At 40.0% G+C, this 18,863-nt stretch overlaps 1 long non-coding RNA gene across 2 annotated transcripts in view; it reads left to right on the top strand.

The window, feature by feature from the left end:
* LOC122556754 (uncharacterized) overlaps positions 1-18,863 on the top strand; it is an 81,143-nt gene that overhangs the window by 39,111 nt on the left and 23,169 nt on the right. The window contains exons 1-3 of one of the 2 annotated variants that reach the window (XR_015759807.1): positions 8,781-9,026; positions 10,869-10,980; positions 14,971-15,070. This is a non-coding gene — a long non-coding RNA (uncharacterized LOC122556754). Of the gene's footprint in view, positions 1-8,780; positions 9,027-10,868; positions 10,981-14,970; positions 15,071-18,863 lie in introns of those variants that run through there. The other variant, XR_015759806.1, reaches the window with a different exon arrangement.

Here is an 18,863-nt window from a genome sequence, read left to right as displayed (position 1 = left end):
ATGACCCCTCGTACCAGTCAATCCTACCTTGGGGAAAAGCTTATGGCTATTGAATCTGTCTATTCCTATCAGGTCTCCTCTCTTCCTCCTTATCTCCAGAGAGAAAAGTCTAGTTTATTCAACCTTTCTTCATAAGGCAAGCCCTCCAGTCCAGTCCAGGCAGCGTCCTGCTAAACCTTAATGCACCCTCTCCAAAGCCTCTGTATCTTTCCTATAGTAGGGTGACCAGAACTGGACACAATATTCCAAATGTGGCATTGGGGGCTGGGGAAACAAAAATCTTGGAGGAGGTGAAGGGCATGGGTGGTGTCATGAATGTAGGTGGGGAGTTCCTGGACTAAGGGGGACAGGACGGTGTCGAGGTAGGAAGAGATGAGTTCAGTGGGACAGGCACAGGCTGAGACAATGGGTCGACCGGGGCAGTTAGGTTTGTGAATTTCCGGGTAGGAGGTAGAATTGGGCAGTGCAGGGTTCATGGACAATGAGGTTGGGAGCTGTGAATGGGAAATCCCCAGAGGTGATGAAGTTGTGGATTGTCTGGGAGATGATGGTTTGGTGATGGGAGGTGAGGTCGTGATCAAGGGGCAGTAGGAGGAGGTCTCTACGGGTTGGGGCCTGGCTTCAGTGGTGTAGAAGTCGGAGCGCCACACTACCAGTGCACCCCCTCCTTGTCTGCAGGTTTGATGGTGAGATTAGGGTTGGAGCGGAGGGAGTGGATGGCTGCATGTTGTGAGGGCGAGAGGTTGGAATGGGTGAGGCGGTTGGACAAGTTGAAGCAGTCGATGTCACGGAGGCTGTTTGAAATGAAGAGGTCAAGGGCAGATAACAGGCCAGCATGGGGTGTCCAGGTGAATGAGGTGTGTTGGAGTGGGAGAAGGGGTCCTTGGTGGGTGGGCGGGTGGCCTAGTTGAAAAAAGTGGGCCCGAAGGTGGAGGCAATGGAAGAAACATTCAAGGTTGCAGCGTGTGTAGAACTCATTAATCTGGGAGCATAGCGGGATAAAGGTGAGGCCTTTGCTGATGTCTAAATATTTGTCCTCTGTGAGGAGGAGGTCTGGGGGACTGGTGAACATATGGCAGGGCTGGGAGCTCGGACCTGGAGTGGGTTGGAACTGGAGGTGGGGAGAGAGACAGTTGCTTGAGTGACCCTGATTATAGGATCAGGAGTGACATCACCAACAGATGTGATGATCACAAAGGGGGCAGAGTGGGGTTTGTAGTGGTATCCATAGGGGCAGAAGTGACATCATGAGTGATGTGGGCGACGTTTCGGTTTGGTTCTAGGTGGGTGACATCACTGGTGGTGGAAATGATGTTGGCGATAGAGTCTTCCGTGTCTCAGTGAGTGATGTCTTCAGGGGTGGAAGTGGTTGCCACTGTGGCAACTGCGGGGGCGGAAGTGATGGTCTAGGTAGGTATCGTGTCTGTGCTGGGGGCAATGAAACTAGCAGCGGCGGTGGATCATGCGACGGTTGGGGCAGCGATCATCTTCCCAGCAGTTGGGAGGTGGTTGGGTGGACGGCAATCACAGAGGTGGTGTGGTCAGACGTGGCTGCGGTCTGTGCGTCGCGGCAGGGGTGGAAGTGACATCATTCGCCCCAGCGGTCGTGGACAGTATGGCTAATGGCATCTGGGCAGTTCCAGAGGCCAGGAGAAGGATCTGGAAGTTTTGAGGAAACCTGCATATTGAGAGAAGTACATGAAAGTTTGTTTAACTTGCGTTCTTTTATGTCCGATGTGGCGGAGAAAAACCCTTGGTTGAGCGCATGAATCCTTCTGATGATGTAGAAATGTAGAGTCCGTTACAGGTCTGGGAGAGTATGGCTCTGAGCTGGGGCAGGACTGACTGGCAGCGCATGGCTGATAGTGTGGAGCGGAGGATCCAGAAAGAGAATTGTTGCTGAAGGTTTCGGATTTGTAGTGTGTCGTCAAAGACCAATCGAGGACAACAAAAAGAGAAATAAGGAGGGAGAAGATTAAATATGAGGGTAATATAAAGGAAGACTGTAAGAGTTTCTTTAGATATATAAAAGACAAAAGAGATGCAAAAGTGGATATTGGGCTGCTGGAAAATGACATTCGAGAGATAGTAGTGGGAACAAGGAAATGGCTGAGGAACTGAATAATTACTTTGCGTCAGTCTTCATGGTGGAAGACATCAGTAATATCCAAAAATTGAAGAGAGTGAGGGGCAGAGCTGAGTATGGTGGCCATCTCCAAGGAGAAGCTGCTAGAAAAACTGAACGCCTGAAGGTGGATAAATCACTTGGACCAGATGGACTACACCTCAGAGTTCTAAGGGAGATAGCTGAAGAGTTGGTGGAGGCATTAGTGGTGATCTTTCAGGGATTGCTAGAATTAGGGAGGGTCCCAGGGGCCTGGAAAATTGCTAACACAGCACCCTGTTTAAAAACGGAATAAGGCAAAAGACTGAAAATTTCAGACCAATTAGCCTAACCTCAGTTGTGGTAAGATCCTAGAATCCATTGTGAAGGATGAGATTTCTGAATACTTGGAAGTGTATGGTAAAATAGGCAAAGTCAACATGGTTTCTTAAAGGGGAGGTCATGCTTCTCAACTCTTCTAGAATTCTCTGAGCAAGTAATGTGCAGGTTAGACCAAGGAGAGCCAATGGATGTTGTCTAACTGGACTTCAAGAAGACCTTTGACAAGGTGCAGCACAGGAGGTTACTGAGTAAGATAAGGGCCCGTGGTGTTAAAGGCAAGGTGCTAGCATGGATAGAAGCATGGCTGTCTGGCAGAAAGCAGAGAGTGGGGATACAAGTGGTGTTCTGCAAGGCTCAGTGTTGGGGACCACAACTTTTCACTTTATACAGTTAGTAGCAAACCCTTTCTCATTAATTAAAACAATAAGTTAACAAAATGCTTCTTAAAATATACTGACCTTGTGCAGGATGTTGAACTTTTCATTTGTAAACTAACTAATTAAACCTTTTGGAAATAACTGATATTAACATTATTTAGACTGATCAGTCAGTTAAAATCTGCATTTAGTAACCAGAATGAATGCAGCTGAACTGAAACCATCCATTTGTTCATATACACCATGTTATCAAACAAAATTATTTTCATTGATCATTCTGCTGAATCCCTCATTGATGCATTATCTTGTCTTTTACCATGAGACAGACTCATTTAAACAACTGGAAATGTGCTATAATTAAGAGTTCATAAGTTGGGTCAATTCCCAATGTGTGCTGTACTTGTTCTTATTGCTTGAAATATATAACAGTCAGCAGAAGAAATTGAAATATCAAATGATTTGAAAAATAAATTTACATGTTAGTTGTAAATCCTGTGCAAGAGCTTTTGTGCCATATGGCAACTGATGGGTAAGGGATCAATATAAAGTAGCACAAATCACAGAGTTGTTGTACAGGTACTCACCAAGCAATCAATCACAAATCAAATTGCATTGAGCCACTGGAATACATATAGAAAGGCTTCAAACAATATACTGAAAAGGAAACCCTTTGTTATAAAGAGAAAGAAAGAGTATGGACAAGTAACACAGATGTAGGAGGAAACCAGAACTTGTCAATATGCGTAGGGGGAAGGAAAGAGTGAGAGACCTTCTTGAAGTAAAAAGAGAGAATACTTATATAAAACAGTGATTTACTTGACTATTTTGAGATGGGCTTTGGGATATTACAAATTTATAAAATTTGCTGTTTTCTCTATAATTGAGTGCATTGTCAATGGAGAACTATTAGTTATTTTAATGTATGAAAATACAGTTTAAACTCAATAAAAAGGTATAAAAATCCTACATGGTATTTCCCTTTTTATAAATTTCTGTGAACAAATTTTTATTTCACTCAAAAAAACCATATAATGCAATGTAAAATGAATTAATAGTTGTTTAATAAATTTATTATTTTCCTTACCTTCCATGATCCTAACCGAAAGACTTCACGTTGTGATATTATTTCAACCTTTAACATCTTGATGCCTGTATTGTAAGAACCACTGCTGAATTATCTTTATAGTTTGTTACCATTGTAACAATATCAAAATCTTTGTTTTCTTGTGAATTTCCTTTTTTACTTCTCAATATTCTATAACATTCCTTTTTATATTGTAGTCACTTTTCTCCTTCAGGTAATGTTTTTCCACCCTGTGGAGGAGGCAAGGGATATATATTCATTGCTGGCTAAACTTCCTTCATGAGAACTGGCGATGCTGTGCTATATGAACTAATGTCATCATTTTGAAGTGGTTTGTGATGTGTGGTCCATGTTTAGTGTTTGTATCAATTTTACTACATTTCTGTCACTGTCCATTACCAGCACAAAAAAACGATGTGATATTTTAGTTCCGTGACTTGTATTCAGTCCACAAGCAGCAGTACTCAAGTTCAAACCGTCTGTACTTTGCTTTCTGGTTAACTCTGTTGAAAAAAACTAATAGGGCTAAAGATGGATAAATCCCCTGGACTCACTGGCATGTACTGGTATACTTAGGGAAGTAGACAATAGACAATAGACAATAGGTGCAGGAGTAGGCCATTCAGCCCTTCGAGCCTGCACCGCCATTCAATATGATCATGGCTGATCATTCCTAATCAGTATCCTCTTCCTGCCTTATCTCCATAACCCTTGATTCCACTATCTTTGAGAGCTCTATCCAACTCTTTCTTAAATGAATCCAGAGAGTGGGCCTCCACTGCCCTCTGGGGCAGAGCATTCCACACAGCCAGCACTCTCTGGGTGAAGAAGTTTCTCCTCATCTCTGTCCTAAATGGTCTACCCCGTATTTTTAAGCTGTGTCCTCTCGTTCGGCACTCACCCATCAGCGGAAACATGTTTCCTGTTGCCAGAGTGTCCAATCCTTTCATAATCTTATATGTCTCAATCGATCCCCTCTCAGTCTTCTAAACTCAAGGGTATACAAGCCCAGTCGCTTCAGTCTTTCAGTGTAAGGTAATCCCGCCATTCCAGGAATTGACCTCGTGAACCTACTCCCTCAATAGCCAGAATGTCTTTCCTCAAATTTGGAGACCAGAACTGCACACAGTACTCCAGGTGTGGTCTCACCAGGGCCCTGTACAGCTGCAGAAGCACCTCTCTGCTTCTATACTCAATTCCTCTTGTTATGAAGGCCAGCATGCTATTAGCCTTCTTCACTACCTGCTGTACCTGCATGCTTGCCTTCATTGACTGGTGTACAAGAACATCCAGATGTCTCTGTCCTGCCCCTTTACCTAAATTGATTCCATTGAGGTAGTAATCTGCCTTCCTGTTCTTGCCACCAAAGTGGATAACCATACATTTATCCACATTAAACTGCATCTGCCATGCATCTGCCCACTCACCTAACTTGTCCAGGTCACCCTGTAATCTCCTAACATCCTCATCACATTTCACCCTGCCACCCAGCTTAGTATCATCAGCAAATTTGCTAATGTTATTGCTGATACCATCTTCTATATCATTAACATATATTGTAAAAAGCTGCGGTCCCAGCACGGATCCCTGCGGTACCCCACTGGTCACTGCCTGCCATTCTGAAATGGAGCCCTTTATCACTACCCTTTGTTTCCTATCAGCCAACCAATTTTCAATCCAATCTAGTACTTTGCCCCCAATACCATGCGCCCTAATTTTACTCACTAACCTCCTGTGTGGGACTTTATCAAAAACTTTCTGAAAGTCCAGGTACACTACATCTACTGGATCTCCCTCGTCCATCTTCAGAGTTACGTCCTCAAAAAATTCAAGAAGATTAGTCAAGCATGATTTCCCCTTCATAAATCCATGCTGACTCTGTCCTATCCTGTTACTACTATCCAGATGCGCCATAATTTCATCTTTATAATAGACTCCAGCATTTTTCCCACCACTGAGGTCAGACTAACTGGTCTATAATTTCCTGCTTTCTCTCTCCCACCTTTCTTAAAAAGTGGTATAACATTAGCCACCCTCCAATCCTCAGGAACAAACCCTGAATCTATCGAACTCTGGAAAATAATCACCAACGCATCCACGATTTCCCGAGCCACCTCCTTCAGTAGACCATCAGGCCCCGGAGACTTATCAACCTTCAGACCTAACAGTCTCTCCAACACCAAATCCTGGCAAATATAAATTCCCTTAAGTTCGGGTCCTTCAGCCACTGTTACCCCAGGGAGATTGCTTGTGTCTTCCCCAGTGAACACAGATCTGAAGTAACCCATTTAATTCTTCTGCCATTTCTTTGTACCCCATAATATATTCCCCTTTTTCTGTCTTCAAGGGCCCAATTTTAGTCCTAACCATTTTTTTGCCTTGCACATACTTTAAAAAGCTTTTACTATCCTCCTTTATATTATTGGCCAGTTTACCTTCTTACCTCATTTTTCCTCTGCATATTTCCTTCTTAGTAATCCTGTGTTGCTCTTTAAAAGCTTCCCAGTCCTCAGTTTTCCCACTTATCTTTGCTATGTTATACTTTTTCTCTTTTAACTTTATATGTTTCTTAACTTCCCTCGTCAGCCACAGACACCCATGCCTCCTCCTGGGATCTTTCTTCCTTTTAGGAATGAACTGATCCTGCAACTTCTGCATTATTCACAGAAATATCCGCCATTGTTCCTCCACAGTCATCCCTGCTAAGGTATTGCACCATTGAACTTTGGCCAGCTCCTCCCTCATAGCTCCATAGTTCCCTTTATTCAACAGAAGTACTGTCACTTCCGACTGTACCCTCTCCCTCTCAAATTGCAGATTGAAGCTTATTGTATTATGGTCACTACTTCCCAATGGCTCCTTCACTTCGCGGTCTCTGACCAATTCTGGTTCGTTACACAATACCAGATCCAGAATTGCCTTCTCCCTGGTCGGCTCCAGCACCAGCTGCTCTAAGAATCCATCTCTGAGGCACTCCACAAAGTCTCTTTGTGGACTCCACAAGTATAGATTGGGAGTCTCCACAAAGTCTCCACAAGTCGGTGCAGAAATGTGAATGCACTGGTAGTAATCTTCCATAGATTCTGTAAAAGCCAAGAGGACCACAAAACTGCCAATGTTTTATTTAGAAAGGGAAAGAGTCAAAAAGACCAGTTGGCTTAATTTCTATTATTGGATACATCTCAGAAACTATAATAATAGATAAAAAGCAAAGCATTTAGAAATGGTTAATATGATCAAGCAGATCTAACATGGCTTCATGAAGGGGAAATCATGCCTGGCAATTTGACTAGAATTGTTTAAAGAGCTAACAAGAAGAATCGATAAAGGGGAAGCAGTAGATATAGTATATTTGGATTCTGGATTAGTGGTGCTGGAAGAGCACAGCAGTTCAGGCAGCATCCAAGGAGCAGTAAAATCTTTTACCATAGTATATTTGGAGTTTCATAAAGGATTTGATAACGAACCACAAATTAAGCTACTTAATAAAGTAAGAGCCCATGGCATTAGAGGTAGTATACTAGCATGGATAGAGGATTGAATAACAAATGGGAGATAGAGAGTTGGAATAAGGGGGGCATTTTCAGGCTGGAAATCAATAACTAGTGATGTGCCAGTGGGATCAGTGCTGAAATCACAATTATTTACTGTATATATTCCAGCTTAGATAAGGAAGATGAATGTACAATAGCCAAGTTTGTGGCCGATGCAAAACTAGAGAAATGGACAGGTTCAGTGAGTGGGCAAAAACTTGGCAAATGGAATGTAATGTGGAGAAATATGAGGTTATGCATTTTGGCAGGAAGAATAGAGGAGTTGTATGTTATATAAATGAAAAGGACTGCAGAATGGTACAAAACAGATGGTTTTGGGAGTCCTCATCCATGAATCATTGAATTCTTACTGCACAGATAGAGGCCATTCAGCTCATCAAGTCAACACTGACTGTCTGAATCGCATTCCACCCATATTCAACCCACCATATCCCTGTAACCCCACATTTACCATGGCTAACCCACCGAGCCTGCACATCCATGGACACTGTGGACAATTTAGTATGGTCAATCCACTTCATCGGCACATCTTTGGACTGTGGGAGGAAACTGGAACACACCAAGGAAACCTATGCAGATTAGGGCAGAATGTGCAAACTCCACACAGACAATCACCCAAGACTGGAATCAAACTCTAGGGACTGTGAGGCAACAGTGCTAACCACTGAGCCGCTGTGCTGCCCTACACATCAAATAAACTAGCATCCAATTTTAGCAGGTAATAGGGAAGGCAAATGGAATGTTGGCCCTTATTTCAAAGGGAATGGAACATAAAAGAAGGGAGGTTTTGCTAAACTGTACAACGCACTATCAAGACCAAATCTGGATTATTGTGAACAGTTTTGGGCTCCTTATCCAAGAGAAGATATATTGGCATTAGAAGGAGTCCAAAGGAGGATTCATACTCGGTATGGAGAGAATGTCTTAGGAGGAGAAGCTGAGTAGGTTGTGCCGATACACATTGGAATATAGAAGAATGAGAGGCAACCTTAGTGAAACATACAAGTTTCTTGAATGACTCTAGAAAGGTAGATATGGAAAGGTTGCTTTCCCTTGTGGGAGAGTCTAGGACCTGAGGATATAATCTCAGAAGAAGGGGTCACATATTGAAGACAGATGAGGAATTTCATCTCCCAGATGGCTGGAATCTGTGGCATTCTTTACCACAGAGGTCTGTTGAGTTGGGTCATTAAAAATATTCAAGGCTGCAATGATATTTTTAATTAATCAAGGAATCTAGTGTTATAGGGAAAAGGCAGTAAAGTGGAGTTTAGGATAATCGGTTCAACCACCATTGATTGGTAAAACATACTTGGTGGTCTGCATGGAATACTTCTGCTCCTAGGTCATATGGTCTATCTGAATAGTCTTATCTTCAAATAGATGATGTATTGTTTCACCAATCCTCATTTATGATCTGTACATTTGAGTCTGAGAAGAATGTTACATGGTGAGAACAGAGCTTGTCAAGACTTGACTGAAAAATACACAAAGCTGAAGTCTTCACATGATGTGGAATAAAAGAATTGGCACGAATGTGAAATCACTATCAAGCCCTGCCATCTGTAAGTGATTGTACAGGAATTTTTTTATTTGTCCCTTCATAATATGGCATTGTCATACATTGTTGTGCAGCCAGTAGGCAGCAGGCCCTAGAAAGATTATTTGAAATTGAGAAGAGTTAATCAGTATAAGTCTAACTGCTGTGAGCTTTAAGCAGGGACACAATGTAAATAGCTGATTCTGCAAAGCCTAACTTTAAGCTGAACTCACAGACAGAAGAGACTCTATTATTACAGCTTTCTGTCCCAACAGGAGGTCTAGAAAAGTTAAAGTATTACAGGCTGGGCTGGGAAGAGAAAGTCCATGTAGAAGCAGCCAACAATAGCTCATAATAGCCTAAAAAAAGTTTTAAAAAAAACTTTATACCTTATATTTTGTTTTTGGCATCTTCGGTACACATTCATGCCTAAATCATTGTTTTTGTGCAAATCTTAGAGTTAATCAGGAAAGAAAAAAATTCGAAAGAGCTCAACAGCACTTCCGTTACAGTCAGGCAATAACCTATAATCAGCTAAGGCAGCAGCCATAACTCACAGCAAAATTAAATGTAGTAGGGCTGTAATCGAAAACCTAGATAATTGTAAGGGCTGAAAAATCCTGCTAAAAGATGACCACAAAATGACCAACAAACATTTGGAAGACAATGGATCTCTTATCTGAGTTTACTTTGTCCCAACAGCACATTGAGGTACGTTTTCCAGACTCTTGTGAATTTTCCAAACCAGATAAACAAGCCATAATTTTTTTTTTAAAAGTTGCTTTAGGCAATGAAGACCTTCACAAACGTGGAATGTTTCAACTCTGTCTGATGACCATCTTAAAATTCCACACAAAATATTGTTAATACTTGAAAAACAATCATGAGTGAAGTTCAACCTCAGAATACATCTTCTGGAGTTCATGTAACTTCGGGAATAACTGACAGACTCTATCAATCGATAGATGCAAAGGTGAAGGACTTCACTGCAACTTAATGATGGGTGAAGTAACTGACAGAATAATCAAATTTGAAATAACATCAACTTCAATAGAAACATTACAAGAAGACATGGACTTTACCATGAAAGCACCACTACTAAGCAGATGCAAAATACAAAATACCTAAAGGCAGAGGCTGCAGGTTAATTCATCCACTTTTGGCTCAATAGCCAATAAAGTCAGGCTGAATAAGCATTTAGATGGTGTGTCCTCATACATGCTGCCAGAAAATGCCCAGTTTTTCTCACTCTATGTAAAGTACGTGGCACCAGGCAAGACTGGAAGCACCAATGCAGAACACAAAAAGCAGAGCAAGTGATTCAATGTAAAGAGGAGCCACAACCAGTGGCCAAACAAGTACAGCAGTCTAACCAAATACCAACAAACTGGCTAAAGAAAGATCCACAAATTGTTAAGCCAAGCTATACATGCTTGCACTTACACCCTACCCACTCCCCACGAGAAAAAATCTTAGCCTTTTTTGTTGTCATGTAAATTGCTTGATTCTTGAAAGGTAAACTTTTAGTTTTGAAAAAAAGGGAAATGTTGTGATGAGAAGTACACATATCTGTTAAGGATCTGTTCTTTAAACTACTGTCCATCACCACTGCCTCAATAGGATGTGCTGCATGAGTCTGATGACCTCTAGCCTGTCTTCAAGCAGCAGTAATCAAGATCAAATTAACAACACTTCTAGTTAACTACAATCATATAGTTTTATCCTTGAATAAAGAACATGCATTATTGTTTTACCAGACCTTGTACATGTTTGGTATATGTTTAGAATAAATTGCAAAGTTGGATCTTGCTTTTGAACTTTACATCAAGGTCCTGACCACAATAAAACATTACGTCCTGTTCCTTAGGCAAAGATCGAAATCTCACAAGAGAAGAAAACTGAAGAGAAGTTATATTGTTTGAAAAAAATCAAACTTCACATGGAATAGTTTACATGGAGCAGAAATGTTACCCAAAACGGTAAGGGGGAGCCAATTTAACATTTGAATCAAGTATATAAAAAATTAACTTTCATCTCCAGTGCTTTTTATAATCTCACAGCATCCTAAAACACTTCACAGCCAGTATCTTTGAAGTGTAGTTACACTTGTAGGATAGAAAATCTAGCATTCAACTTACATACAGCAAATCAATGTTATAACTAACAAAAAAACCTGTTTTATGATTTTCTTTTGAAGGACATAAGTATTTTCTAGGACAACTTGCTTGCTCTTCTTTAGCAAAACATCACAACATCTTTTACACCCATTGTGAGAAGACAGACACAATCCCATGTTTCATTTAAAAGACCGCAACTCCATTATTTCTTTACTACAGCATTGGATTGTCAGCGGAGGTTGTCATGTTAAATGTCAGAAGTATGACTGGAACTAATATTTTGGTTTGTCTCGGAAGCAAAAGTGCTACGTGATTCATCATGTGTCTTGTAGGCGCACTGAATGGATGTGTGTTCTGTCAGTGCGGTGATTTGGTGTGTGATCATGTATGGGATGATTTGGTGTGTGATTATGTGTGCGGTAATTCTTGCGTGCTCTTTGGGTGTGTTCATTTGGTGTGTGTTCTATGGGTGCAGAGATTAGGTGTGTGTTCTGTGGGTGTGGTGGTGTAGTTTTTGAGATCGTGAGTCAGGCCGTTGATCTCTAGTTACATATCAGCACAGGGAACCATTTTTCTGGCTTTGCCTCGAGTTGGTTATATGCAATCATGTAATGTATTTAGCACAAAGTGAAATTATTTAGAATGATACTGATGAAGGAAATGGTTTTGTGTTTCAACAATGAATTTCCTGTTTTATACTTCTTTTAAGTCATTAGAAATTTTGGCAGTTCAATTTGTTTGAATTCTACAATTCTGTTTCTCACATAATAGAGATGTTCACTAATTCTGGAAATTAGTTTATATCAGTTGGTTCCAACTCAGCATCATAGATGAGAAAAGTCGGTATTTTCCTTATTTGCTCATTTGTAATTGAATACAATTGTGCAGCAATTGGTTTACAATTTATGCCATTCTTTGTACTCATTAAACTACAGTATAATAGATTTTGGATTAGTGGTGCTGGAAGAGCACAGCAGTTCAGGCAGCATCAGAGGAGCAGCAAAATCAACGTTTCGGGCAAAAGCCCTTCATCAGCCCTTCCTGATGAAGGGCTTTTGACTGAAACGTTGATTTTGCTGCTCCTCTGATGCTGCCTGAACTGCTGTGCTCTTCCAGCACCACTAATCCAAAATCTGGTTTCCCGCATCTGCAGTCATTGTTTTTACCTCCAGTATAATAGAGGACCGATGCAGCTCATAGCTCATATGCATAGCTCACATAGGTTTATTAATATTGAAAATGTGCAGTGTTATTTAAAAATTATAGTTATTAAAGTAGAATAGTAGAACTACGTAATTCCATGCATTTTCATATGTTTTCAAAAATCTTTACCATATGGCACAGAGCATTATGTAGCACATGTACATCAAGCAATAAACTGCCAAATCCAATCTATTATGACGCAACATCCATACATTTTGAGCAGCCATTACAGGTGACTCAGTAAAGTGAAGGTAATTTTTGACTTTAGCAGATGCTATAAAATTATCAATAGTGATTCAATGGCATATTGCACAGCTCTCCTGGTTTTCATGTCTATTGAATTCAGAATAATGGGCAATTGCATTTACACTATCAGCCAAAGTCAAAATTACCTGCACTGAATCTAAGCTGTCAAAATCTTGGCGGTATTTTAGACATCACAAAATTACTTCCCTGACTAACTGAAAACATCAGATTTGTGGTACTATGTGTCCTTTGTACTTGCTCAAAAAAGAGCTGTAAGAAATTTATTCCACCATGAAGAATCTAAGCCTAGGGCGTTTATTTCTTATTTGCATCTTGAAATATCCTTTAGCTGATTAATGAAATGCAGTGCCATATACTTTGTTTTCTTTTGTTGAAGCTGCTAATGTAAAAAAAACTGAATTTTTTTCTGAAAATTGCTTCATCGAAGGTCAAGACATACTTTGACCTTTAGAATGAAGTGCCATCCATCAATGCAAGGGCATGCTGACAATGAAGATTTCTCCTTGAGATTTATAAGCGTCTTTGTGAGGGGGAAAAAAATCTGTCTATTTATCACATGCTAGGTAAAATCAATATGATAAATTGACCATGTGAAATTTGGTTCCATTTCTGGTTTTGAAAGTGGACTGGGGTTAGGGATAATATACTGAGTGCAATCTGTTTCAGTTAAACCCATTGTTGCATAGTGTGGTTACCTGATTTCTACAGAATTTCCTCTTGTTTTCTATGGTATGCACAACATTGCAATTTCCTCCACTTCTTTCTTGTAAGCATTGAGTCTTTCCAGAACACAGTTTTCTGGCACTGGTTGCCATCCAGCAACTCACTCAAGATGCCATTCTTCATGAGTGAATCTAGATAGTGGTTGTCATCAATCTATTAAAACATAAGGAATATCTCAGTGTAGTCTGATCCTGTCTCACCAATGACAGATACACACACACCAGTCCTATAGAAATCACATCTGTACCATATCCTTGTGGTACTCTCCCTAGTTGGCAGCAGCTAACTTAACATGGAATTCGAACATTTGTGATCATTTTGGAATTTATAGCAGTTTGAAAATTTAAAGAAAATGTTCTAAACAGTGAAAGAGTTGGATATGCTTTTATTTCCTAGAAATAAATACACTGTGCTTCCCCTTCTCAAACAGATTTTCCAGTGAGTACCTCAACCACTCAGGAAAGTTTCTTGTATTGATTCCTTCAGATTGCTGCTCTCAGGGAAATTAATACTCAAATCATTATTATGCCTGAAATTGGGAGAAAGTTCAGATGAAGTCAGAAAAAGTAGGTCAGGGCCTTATAGTTGGTTAGTTTAATTGGCTGGATGGCTGGTCAGTGATGCAAAATGATTCCAACAGCTTGGGTTCAATTTCTGTATTGGCTGAGGTTACCATGAGGGATTTTCCTTCTCAAACTCTCCCCTCACTTGAGGTGTGGCAACTGTCTAATCTCTAATGAGAGAACAGCACGCCAATAATTTTATCTTTATTCCTATTGCTGTGTGCTTACGTCGACTGGCAGCAAATATGAGATTGGACAAGAATAAGGTTGAGTTTACCTAATAAATTACTTCCTAGTAGGTTACAATGGTTACTGTCAAGGCTGAACATGAATAATGGCCACTCAGGGAGAAGACCGGTCATAGAATCTTGGCAAGGAATCATTTTGAGCCCAGGAAACAAGGAAACATCAATGAAGAAATTAATTGTTAAATGCAGTTCTGGTCAGGAAATCAGAGAGATTTTTTCTTGACTGTATACTAATTTTCACATCGCAGTATTACTTATAACTATACCAAAATGTCATCACCTGTCAATCAGATTCAACAGGAATATTTGGATAAGAATTGTGTATGCATTAGAACCAAGAGTGACAGAAAATGGCCTGCAGAAAACAATGTGTTGTAGGTGTAGCTCAGTTAATAATACTCTTGCTAATGTATCACTCTTGCTAATGTTGTCAGAGTACAAGTTCCGAACCAGGGTTTAAACTCAACAAATAAGGATAACACCATTGCTGTACTGAGGAAGCATTACTTGACTGGAAATGTTTTTTTTGATGAAGTTCAAGTTTGAAACTCAAGCTGATAGCCTATTTTGGACGGTGTAAGTGATCTTAGGGCACTTTTTTTAAGAAGAGCAAGGAAGGCATCCCTTGTGTTATGGATAATATATATTTCTTAATCAACATCACAAAAAAGAGATAAATATGTTCATTTATGTTACTATCTGTCACAGATTGCTGCATATAAATTGGCTGCCACATTTCTTACATTATAAAAGTAACAGTCAAAATAAATTTGTTGGAAAACATTTTGAAACCTGTGGTGGTCATGAAAGGTACTAAATAAATTCAATTGCTTTCTTTTTCAAAGTAGGGGAAGATGAATCCACAGTTACAAATCAACCGGACAAGCATTAGTTTCCCCATTATATCAACCCTCTTGAAAATTACCATGAATGTTGAAAAGTGAAAAGGTATTCTTTGCCATTACAACAATTCCTTATTTTTTTCACAGAACAGATCAATTACTCAATAATATTCATATTGTTCAAATAATTGCACCAATGACTTGCAAATAATCTAAATGTTGTCATATTAGCATGGAAACTATTTGTGTTCTTCCTTTTCTGCTTTCCAATTTCATCTACTGCTTGTTTAATATACAATGTTGAATCTTTTGTTCAGATTTTTCTAACTCTTTGTACAGATTTAATTGGAATTCTTGAGGCATCCAGTGCGAACTTAGTCATAATACAATACTGATCATGCAGTTATTCTATAGGAACATCATTATGTTCACTTCTGAGTGATATATATCAACTCTCATCTGCAAAAAATATGCAGCGCTGATGATCAGGTGATATAAACCACCAGGTATATTAACACATATGCATGTCATATTGTCAAGCAAACCTGAACACTTATCCTCACCAGATCTACAGATATTCAAGGATGGGCATGAAGCTGATTTTTTTTTATATACAGGTATTTTTATTGAAAGAAAAAAGAGATTTTTAAACATTTTTTACAAAATTACAAAGGAATACAAACAAATATAAACACTAATATACAATTAAATATATATATAAAAGAAATAAATAATAACCAATACACAACAACAAAAAAGAAAAAAACTCAGCTAACTACTAATCTATCTTACAAACGACCAAAGCATAAAATAAGATATCTTACATTACTAATAAGAAATAACGTAATAATTAAATAATTAAATATGTACTCAAAATGGATTAACATCAAATCATAATAAACCCCGTATTTATACAGAAGGGGAGGGGGTCCCCCGGATTAGCCAAAACCACTACCACAGCCAGACAAAAGCCTTTGACAATATGGCCGAAATATCTGTGTCTATATAGTTCAAAAAGGGCTGCCATATTTTATAGAATAATTCAGTTTTTTGGTGCACCATATTTGTAGGAAGTCAAGGGGGATATATCCATGATTAACCTATGCCAATTCGAAAGTCTTGGAGGGCCCTCAGCTACCCAATTAACTAAGATATTTTTCCTTGCACAGAAAGAGAGAATGGAGAATAATTTCCTCCCGTGCACATCCAGGGAGGGCAGATTTGGAAAGCCCAGGAGAAGAGACACTGCATCCAATCCAATCTCCATTCCAAGATTTCTGTCAAAACATTCGCTACTCTGTCTCAGTATTTGCAGATCTTGTGACATGTCCATAAACAGTGCGTGAGAGTGCCCACTTCTATTTTACATTTAGGACACTTTGAGGATGTTCCTACCCTAACTTTTGTCAGTTGTCCCAGTGCTATATGAGGAGAAAGTGAGGTCTGCAGATGCTGGAGATCAGAGCTGGAAATGTGTTGCTGGAAAAGCGCAGCAGGTCAGGCAGCATCCAGGGAACAGGAGAATCGACGTTTCGGGCATAAGCCCTTCTTCCTGAAGAAGGGCTTATGCCCGAAACGTCGATTCTCCTGTTCCCTGGATGCTGCCTGACCTGCTGCGCTTTTCCAGCAACACATTTCCAGCACCAGTGCTATATGAGCCCTGTGGAGTATCTTTAATTGAATAGCATGAGTTCTATTACAAATAGAGGTCATTCTGGCATTTTCCCAGATATCCTCCCACATTTCTGAAGGGATTTCTAACCCCAATTCCTGGTTCCAGATTTTAAACAGTCGTTCCAGTCTTTCGATACCTCGTTATGTAATGAGTGATAAAGAGTACTGATTGAGGGTGGACCCATTGGCCATAGAACTCTTCTCTCCCTATCCAATTTGTAGGGACTGTCTAATAATGTGGTCTTCTTCTGTATATAATCTCATATTTGGAAATACTGAAAAAAGGTCTCCGTTAGGCAGTCCAAACTTCTGGTGGAGCTGCGCAAAGACATCATAACCTCCCCATCGAACAGGTCCCCTAAACAAGAGACACCTCTGAACTTCCAGGTTCTAAATGTAGTATCTGTCTGCCCTGGCTGAAAAGCCCATGCTCCCACTATAGGAGTATAAGGACAGGTTTTTTGAAAATTACCCTCATCTTGCCACATTATCCTCCAGGCTTTAATTGTATTTAATACAATAGGGTTTTTACAATAGTCCATAATAGCTCTCATCTTATCTAAAAATAAACAATTGATGAAGGTACACTTTGCTTGGGAGGTCTTGATGTCTAACCAGATTGATTGTGGATCACAAGAGACCCAATCAGCTGCATAGCCTAAAAAGGGCTCAACTGATACCTCCTAAATTCTGGAAAATCCAGTCCTCCCCTTGCTTGTGGAAGCTGCAGCTTCTCTAATTTGATAAAGGGTCGTCTATGATTCCAAATAAAGGAACCAAGCCAGCCGTGTAGTAACATCCATCTCAGCAACATCAAAGGGAGCATTCTCATGGGATATAAGAGACGAGGCAGAATATTCATTTTAACTAGAGCTACTCTGCGTAACCAGGATATTGGGAGATCTCCCCAGCGTTGAAGATCCTGCCTTATTTTCTCTAGTAGGTGTACAAAATTGGCTTTACACAGCTGACCAAATACTGGGGTGATAAAAATACCTAAGTATAGAAAACCCTCCAGTGACCACCGAAAGAGAAAACAAGATCTGTTCAATAAATTGGATATACTGGCGAGACCAGCCAATGGCATGGCCTCCGATTTCGTAAAATTGATTTTGTGATCTGAGAACATACTAAATAGATTAAGTACTTGAATTAAGCGGGGTATGGTATCAGAGGATTACTTAAGAACAGGAGGACATCATCTGCATAGAGAGTGATTTTATGTTTACCCGAACCAACCCTCGGAGCCACTATGTTAGAGTCGGTTCGTATAGCTTCTGCTAGTGGTTCAATTATTAGCATGAATAATAACGGTGAGAGAGGATATCCCTGATGACAGCCCATACCCACACTGAAGCTATCCGAACCTAAGCCATTGGTAAACACGGATGCTTTGGGATCATTGTATAGTATTGAGACCCATTTAGAAAATACCTCTCCAACACCAAATCTTTCCAATGTGTAAAATAGACATGACCATTCAACCCAGTCAAATGCCTTCTCTGCATCCAAAGAGACAACTATCCCCTGTATTCTTTCCTGTTGACAGGCTTGTATCATATTTAAGACCCTTCTAATGTTGTTAGATGATCTACGGCCCTTGATAAACCCTGTCTGGTCCTCTTTTATGGTATATGGTAAGGCCCTCTCCAATCTTAATGCTAACGTTTTAGAAAGGATTTTAAAATCTACATTTAGCAAGGATATTGGTCTATATGATGAGCAATCTTCTGGGGCCTTTCCTTTTTTAAGAATGAGCGAAATATTTGCTTCTCTCAATGAAGGCGGGAGGCAGCCTTACTGTGTGAGTAATTATACATGCCTACAAGTGGACCAGCCAGTTCCCCTATGAACTCTTGATAAAATTCAACCTGAAATCCGTCTGGTCCAGGTGCTTTGCCATTCTGAAGCTGTTTAATTGTATCGAGTACTTCCTGGGTTACCAGGGCGCATTCAGGATCGACACTTTCTCCGAGGTTAAATCCGGAAAGGCCAAGTTTTTATAGAAGGACTCCATCTTCTTAGTTCTATCCTCACAGTCCTGCGATTTATACAGCTCAAAATAGAACTTTTTAAAGGCTGTATTGATCCTTTTACGATCACAAATCAGAGTACCAGTACTTTCCCTAATCGACGTAATAGCTTGAGGAGCCTTTTTTTATCCTAACAAGATACTTCCAGGCTTGTCGCCATATTCATATAGTCTTTGCTTTGCAAATTATATC

This window comes from Chiloscyllium plagiosum, unplaced genomic scaffold, assembly GCF_037043375.1.
Source record: "Chiloscyllium plagiosum isolate Xiang-an unplaced genomic scaffold, Cpla_swu_hap1 HiC_scaffold_16, whole genome shotgun sequence".
NCBI lineage: Eukaryota > Metazoa > Chordata > Chondrichthyes > Orectolobiformes > Hemiscylliidae > Chiloscyllium > Chiloscyllium plagiosum.
This window is presented reverse-complemented; position numbering and strand designations above follow the sequence as displayed.